The sequence below is a fragment of the Parasteatoda tepidariorum genome, chromosome X1 (genome assembly GCF_043381705.1).
Source record: "Parasteatoda tepidariorum isolate YZ-2023 chromosome X1, CAS_Ptep_4.0, whole genome shotgun sequence".
Taxonomy (NCBI): Eukaryota; Metazoa; Arthropoda; class Arachnida; order Araneae; family Theridiidae; genus Parasteatoda; species Parasteatoda tepidariorum.
Window position 1 is genome coordinate 30,089,651 of NC_092214.1, and position 8,457 is coordinate 30,098,107.

The 8,457-nt window shown below is 27.2% G+C and overlaps 1 long non-coding RNA gene across 1 annotated transcript in view; it reads right to left on the reverse strand.

Annotated features, from left to right (window-relative positions):
- Positions 1–568: 568 nt before the first annotated feature.
- Positions 569–8,457, reverse strand: part of LOC139427060 (uncharacterized) — a 179,220-nt gene continuing 171,331 nt past the window's right edge. Inside the window, exon 3 of the long non-coding RNA XR_011638215.1 lies at positions 569–756. This is a non-coding gene — a long non-coding RNA (uncharacterized lncRNA). The remainder of the gene's footprint in view (positions 757–8,457) is intronic.

Here is an 8,457-nt window from a genome sequence, read left to right on the forward strand (position 1 = left end):
GTATTCAAAAATTATTATTTCAAATACTTCTTAATGGATTTTTTTAAATTTAAGGGTAGTGTTTCATTGAAAATATATAAGTATATTACTTCATCTAAACTTAAAAATATGGCTGTTACTAATTGAGTTTATTTTTTATTGCATAACATGTTAACTGTTAATTGCATAACATGCCTATTATAATAACAAACAAATTACATTTAACATGTTATAATTCATGTCATTTTTTTACTATTGCATAACTAGTTGCATTTGTTTCGAACGAATTTTTATTAACTGTGGAGATATAATATAAAATTATCAGCATTAGAGATCATTAAATCATATCGACTCTTTTTAGATGAACTACCCATATTTATGTTTGAATTATAATTAAAATAATTTTCTTCTTAAGGTGCGAAAAAAAAGTTTCTAATTCTTATGTAATTAGCATGTCAATGAAGAAAGTATAAAAGTCACAAAATTGTATAATAATTACTTAAAATTAACATTCTCAAGTATGCAGTAATATTGCTCAAAGTTGATATTAACAGATTTTTATGAGTGTGCCAGTTGTTACGTTTTCCATCTGGTTAGATAAAGAACCGAAGAATTTTCTTTCTCCTTTCTTTGCTTTTATTTCCTTTTTGATTAACTAAAATTACACGAATCGCACTCATTAATAAGCATTCAGCAATTTCTCAAGTTCAGCAAGTTTCAGGTACTCGATTTTTCTTCAAGAAATATGAGTTCTTATCAGTCATGTATGCTTCCAACCTATCGAAATAAATTGCAGAAAATTAATAAAATAAACATGAGTAATATTCTTCAAAACAAAAATAATTAATTAGTATGGTGCGTAAGATAATTTTGGATGCATGTTTAGTTTTTAATATAATTTAAATTTTATAATTATTAACAAACATGAACAAAAATATTTTATATTTATAAGTATTTTTGTTCACATTAGCCCTCTGAATATTAGAGTGGATAAATCATAAAACTGATAATTTAATATGTTTTCATTTATAAAAGTATGTAAAATAAACTACCCGTAAAATATACTAGTCAACTTCTTAAAAAGTGCATTTTTGTTAAAAAAAAGTTCTTATCAATTAATATTTAATTAATCTTAGGCTTCACAAGCATTCATTTATAATTAAGAACTGAAACGAATTGCAACTATGTAAAAGTGAAAAGAAAACTCGTGCTGTTTTAAACGCTAACTATCATAGTAGAAATTTTAAGGCTTATTTGGTTTGAAATTATTATTTTATCACTTAAAAGGAATTTTCTTTTCTAATAAAGTATATTGATAAATCAATATCTGATTTATCAAAAAAAAGTTACCTAGGAAAAAGATCATATTAATCGTAAAAATGAACAAACAAATAAAATTTTACAACTTTTTTAAATAAATAATCATAATTTTATATAAAAGCATTTAGCAGTGATCAGCATTTTAAATAAAAACAAATATATGAATTTTTCAAAGCATTATTCTTTCCCAAATTTTATGTATAAGTATATTGATAATTAATATTTGATGTCACAAAAGAGGAAGATCGTTTCAATCGTGTAAAGGAACAAACAAATGAACTAGAAATTCTATATATTTCTAAAGAAATAAATCAATAAAAAATTTTCTTAGGTGATCAGAATTTTAAATAAAAAAATATATAGAAATGTTTCAAATCATTATTCTTTCCCAAATGCTTCTCCCTACGAAAGTGATTTGAATGAAACAAATCTATAGTTAAAATGTGAAAGTTTTTTTAATAAATAAATAAATTTGCAAAGAAAAAAGAGAAAGAAATCCAATATCACAAAGCAATTCAATTATAATATATGAACAGCTCAAGCATGGCTAAACAGTGTTGCTAAAAATATGTGATAAAATTTGCAAATGAGGTAAACTTTGGTTATTTTATCATGATACCTTAGAGCATGGTTAAATATACTGAAAAGTAAATTTAACTAATTAAATGGTAAACCATTTATTCGATTACATTTACTTTTCAGTATAGAGTGCTAAATGGGTGGTAATAAGAACTATAATTTTGAAAACCAGAATTTCTGGTAAACCGTTACAATATGAACGGAAAAATTACTAAATGAATGGTTTAAATACCGTTTATTTTGGTTTCATTAACCAGAATTGAGGCTTCTTTTAGCAGAAATGTTATTACCTCACAATACGGTAATTTTATCAGAATTTTTTTCTCCGTGCGGGGAGGTACAAAAACATCCAGCTTCAGGTAATCTACCGAATTCATTTTTTTAAAGAAACTTTGTATTGTTTTTTCTTTATCCTACAACGCACATTTTAACATTTTGTAATTTTTTTAAATCTAATTTGTTGTTATTATAATTTTAATTTTCAGTTGTTGTTCATAGTTGAGACATTAAACTGGACTTTCTTAAAAAAATATCACTTATTAACTCAAGAATCGGTTGAAATTTAATTTCAATTAATATTTTTACTTGCGTTTTAATCAATTTTTGACAACAAAAAAAATTATCAAATTTTAAATTATACAAAAAAAAAAAAAAAAAACTAGCAAAAGCATTCTTATTTATCCAATTTTTCTTAAAGCATCATATTCGATTATTTTAATATTGACTGGATAGCAATTTTTCGGAAAAAAAAAATTTAAATTGACATATTTTTATCAGTCATATTAATCGGTCATGTTGATCAATGACTGAAATGACTGACTTACGTTTTTCTTTTTAAAATTTCCCATAATTAATCTAGCTAGTTTAAATACTTAAACTTCCAGTTCATTGATGTTTTTTAAAATCACCATTTCATTATAAAATCTTTCGAATTCATAAAAATAAATAAAAGGCTTTATAGATTTCAAAACTTAAAAGATTCCCCGTTTGATTTAAGAACTTGGATGACATTCCAATTTATGGTCAGTTAGTGACAATAGTCAAGGACTTAAATTTTGTTAGAACAAAAATATTTATGACTACCTGGAACGTGTCGATTTAAAGACTACAAAGTGATACAGATTATGAATACCTTTGGGAAACATATATATTGTTTGAGTTTTGATGACCGCCTGTAATTTTCTAATTCTCTCAAAAGGAGTTGTCTTAAATATCCATTGGGCTGCAGACTTGAAGGGGAAATCAATTACTTTAAAGTAACTAGCGGTTTGTAGTTCAAACAGACTCTTAAGATGCAAGTGCAGTTGTCACAAACACAAAGGGCTTTCAACAGTTTGTGTCGACCTTTAAGTTGGTTGCAAAGTTGTGAAGTAAAATATGTTCTGTTATTCGGAGGAGATAAATGTTAAACTGTTTGTGTGTAATGTTTTCTGTATGAATATTAAAACAATTTGCTTGGTCACCTATTGTTATTTACAAAAGGAAATTTTAATAATGCTTTTGTTTAGTGTCTCAGCTTAACTAAGCATAAGAACTACTATAAAAGCGCAATTATAAGTGTTGACTTTGGTGATTGCTATTTTAAGAGAGTTTATAATCATAATGGTAAACGAAATATTTAATTCATCGCTAATAAAAATATTATTTCGAACTTGTAAATATAACTGTTTTGATGATGGTACTTATGTTCTAATATATTTTTCACAGCTTCAATAATACTATAACACAACTATTACTACTGTACTATATTATACTATACTATACTATACTATACTATACTATACTATACTATACTATACTGTACTATATATAACTTCATAACCATTTTAGCAGATGTTTTTAAAAATCTGAAAATTAATTTTCATGATTAAATTTGATGATGCAATCAAGTTTTTTTTCCTAAGACTTTGCTTATTACGAAGCAAATTAAAATATTAGTTTTTTTCGCGAAATATTTGTTTTTAAAAATTTTAAAATTAATTTCCATGACTAAATTTAATGATCAAGCAATTTAAGAGAAAATATCACTGATAATTGCCAGAAAACTACTTAAATTATAATTGTTTAAAATTTGTTTTTAAAAATTTGCCCAGGGCCTCAATTTTTTGAATAATAATTACGAAAATTAAATTTTTTCCTTTTAGTATTGAAAATTTGAAAACCTTTTCCATAATATCATATGGGGAAAAAAGGAAATCGCCTCAAAATTCACTTAGACTCGCATAAGGAACATTATAACATTATAGACTCGCATAAGGAGCATTAAGACATATAAATCAAAATTATAGAATAAGAACATATGATTTATTTAAGGATTTTAGATGGCTATTAGAGCGAAGCTCTTAAATGCAAAAACCCTTAAGTATCACTTCTTCCACCATATAAAGCATAAAAATTAAATTATAGTGTAAAATTTGACTGAAAAATTTTTAAGTGCTCGTTTTTTAAGGAATGAAACTAGTGAAAAAAATGATGTTATGAACTTTTTTATTAATTATTTTCATACGCACAGGGATTAGGAGTAAATTTGTTTTAATAAAAACGAATGAACTAGAGAATAAATGGAAAAAGCTAATTTTGTTTACTAAATTCTTATTTATATAATTAAAGGCAACAATATTTAAGTCTTATTAAATGTAATCCATTTTCTTTTTTTATCTCCTCCTTTGGTGAAGTTTATTCACCCCCTCCAGCGTCTTGAAATATTAGTCAAAATTTGAAATGTGCTCAATCGATATTTTAGAACGAATATTTACATGCCCGGTCGGGCATGTAAGGGGAAATACCTACTCAATCGGAACTTTCACTGTCCCGGGCATGTCGGGTAATATAATTTTTAAGTCCTGATCAGAATATAAGGCAGTTTAAATTTTAATAGTTTGCTCACTCTATAACCAATCATTTTTAAAATAAATTAATATGTTTTTAAGTAAAAACTATTGACAACGTTTTAATCATGCAACTGAAACTAGAGTGCATCAGAACTTGATGCTCAATTCTTTACCGTGATTTAGACTAACTGTATGTAAAGGACACTTGTTTGTAACAAGTTTTAATGAATGAAAGACAGAAGAAAACTCTCAATATATATTCTAAGCAAATTTCGTAGGTCAGCGGAACAAAATGAATGTACAGATGCCTCCTTTAATTTCAACGATTTATTCCTCTTCACTTCATTTCGGAGCATCGCTTAAGATCACAAAAAAGTAAATATTTAATATATCTTGAAACTTTGTGCTTTACATGGGATTTAATTAAAGCCCAATTATTCGTCCAGAAACTGAACGCCTCAATGCTTCACAGATATATTCTACCCCACTGACTCGGAAGGTTAAGACTGAGTTTTCTCCCACAATTCCATTGAAGGACGGGCTTAAGTGCCAGTAAAGTATGGCGTTTAAATACATGTATTAGGGTTCACATTCCATTCGAATTTCGAGTGCCATCTCAACCTTGTTGCTGGACAGTTTATTCGCCGGCCGAATGGAAAAGGACGACTCAAGGGGAAAACCAATCAGATGGACTGAATTTTTTCTTTCTTTAAGAGATAGCTTAGATTTTAAAACTTTTCAACGAAGTATTTTGAATTTCCATTACACCTCAGTTTTGTGTTTACACAATTAGGAGAATTTGGGAATAAATTCTTTTGTATTTTAGAATACTGTTGCTTTCAACTATTGATAAATTTAGTTGAAATCCATGCTAAAAGGGTGAAGATTGTATATATGTAGGTTAATAAAATTCCGAAATTTAGATTTTCCATTATTATTTAAAAAAATATGCTGCCTAATTTGCTTTTCAATAATTTATACTTGTTTTATTGTATTCTTCTATCCGGTATGGCTGGGCTAGATATGGTGCCATTCTATGTTCATAACTTTTTAACTTTGGATTTTATGCAGATGACAAAAAGGAAGCCCCAGCGGATGCAGAAAAAAGATGCCATATTCACTCTCGAAGTTGCTTTTTAATGAAACTATCATGCATTTCAGAAATATGAAAATTAAGACCACTAAATTATTTTGTGGTAAGCCCGGCAGCACATTTCTTTATCTCTACTCAGAGAAAAAAAATTCTAGTAAAATTTCCGAACTGTATGGTTCTCACATTTCTGATAAAGAAAAAAAGTTATAATTCAGGCTAATAAAACCAAAATAAACGATTTGTAAAAATTTTTCTTCATTTGGTAATTTTTCGTGCATACGATAATGGTTTACCGAAAATTCTGGCTTTCAAGATTACAGTTATTATTAACACACATTTAGGAAAAAATACAAAACTAAATAGTAAATTTCACTGAATCAACGGTTTTCATGCCATGCTCTAAGGCAGGGGTCGCCAAACTTTTTGGATCATCGACATCTATATAATTTTTCGAAATCTCCATCAACCCCTATAAAAGTAATTTTCTGTTAATTAAAATAAAACTCTATTAGATACTGTGTTTGTACATTTATTTTATGATTTTAAACATTTATTAAAGTAATAGTACATTGTGTAACGATAGTTTTATGAAAAATATAATGTAGAAATTTAAATACCTTAATATTTATTAAATAATAAGTAATTAAGTGGAAGTAATAAGTAAAGTAACTGCAGATTTACTGCTTCTTAATTAATGAGATGGTTGTTCCTGGTGTTTTTATGCAAGGTTCGCTATAATGGGTTCAAAATTGGTCAATTTTAATCTTAAATCCCCTTGAAACTCCACATTTAATTTATTTCTGTTACTTACTAAGTTAAGTTACTTAGTTAAGATTGAATTTATGTCACTGAAACCGGCTTCAACCATAAAGAATTTGGAAATGCTAGCATAAATGGCTGAGTTATTTTGTAAAGTTTTACATATTTTTGCATTATATTTATATTTGTCCAAAATTTGCTTATTGTTAAATTTTTAAAAAGCGTCTTAAAAAGCTTCAAGAGCCGATAATAATTCAGCAAGCACATCTTCCAGGTTGATGTCCACGTTTTCAATTTGAACAGAAAATGGCACAATAAACCAATCAGGGATGTCAATGTTTTCCAAATCAACAAAGCGCAGTTTATGAGCTGTTTTTCTTCGATCCTTCTGATTCGGATCGACCCCCATTCGACCCCCTGGCTCAGATCGACCCCCACTTATGTTAAATAGACCCCTGGGGGTCTATATAGACCACTTTGGCGACCTCTGCTCTAAGGTATCATATAATAAGATTGCAAAATTTTATCACATATTACCAAACCATATTTTAGTGTTAATTTTACCGAAGTCATTACAAAAAAAAAAAAAAAATAGCTGAACGAACTCAGTCGTTTAACTCCCTTATCGGGACGGAACAGGGCAAACTTTTGTTTTCGTTAAAGGCTTAGCAATATGTGCAGTTTCAACATGTGCAAATCAACAATACGTGGACGAGAGGAAATCTTAAACGTTATTGCTAATATTTTCGATTTTTTGCTCAACGTTAATGATAAAACACTAATGCTAGAAATTCACTGCTGTTTTCTTTCACAATTTCGGATTCAGTTTCGGTTAAGTTGAGAAATTTTCCTTTTTCTTTTTGATCTTTTTGGTAATTTAACCACAAATTTCGAAGGTTTCAGGACAAAAAGTTGTATCGATCATGTGCATATTGGAGAAGCTGTTTGTTTGAATGTACCCTTCACAATAAATATCTTAATTAATTTTGTGAAACGTTTCTTTCTTCTTTTTTTTCGGAGGGAAGGAATTTTGTTGAAGCCAATTGATCCATAATAATAACTGATTTACGAAATGTTTTCTGCAGATTCATTCATATCTATAAATCCAAATTTCCGTTTATTTATTAGCTTATATCATAGATATTTCTAATAATGATTTTTAAGTGTTTTTATCAGTTTCTAATCCATGTAATTTACATAAAAACTTTTTTGTTTTTATTGGAAATATGTTTTATCTAAATTTTTTACCGTTTAGTTTGATTGAGAGATGCCGAATTCTCTTAATATAAATTCCTTTTCTCTTTCTAAGTCATTATACTAGATTTGTGGTGTTTATCTTTTCTAGATATGCATTTTTATTTATCATTTTTAAATATGTCATATTATAATTGTAAATTATTAGAATTGGCATAATTGAATATAAATTGATATTGTTATAGATTTTTATACTTATCTATTAATAGAGATTCATAAACTCCTTCATTAAAACGGATTCAGTTATCGATTCATAGATACAGTTGCTAAAGTATATTCATTCATAAATTTTGAAGTGAAGTTATTGAGTTATTTGATTCACTTTGCTTTGTTCGATTAAATTCGATTGCTTAATACTTAAAGATTAATAGTTTCAGTTGTTAATATAAATTCCTTTGAAAATTTTTTTTCTTCTTCAATTTTTTTAACTGATTCACTTTTATAGACTTAAATACAGTTTATAGTTAGCAGTCAAAATTTAGTTTAGAATAAATTCGATTTAAATTTATTTTTTTGTACATTTACTCGATGAACTTGTATTGATTTTGCTAATTTTGATCAATTTTCTGAATAATTAATAAGAGAATACCTTTTATTGATGAAAATGTTCCTTTATATATATATCTGAATTTTTTCTTTCTT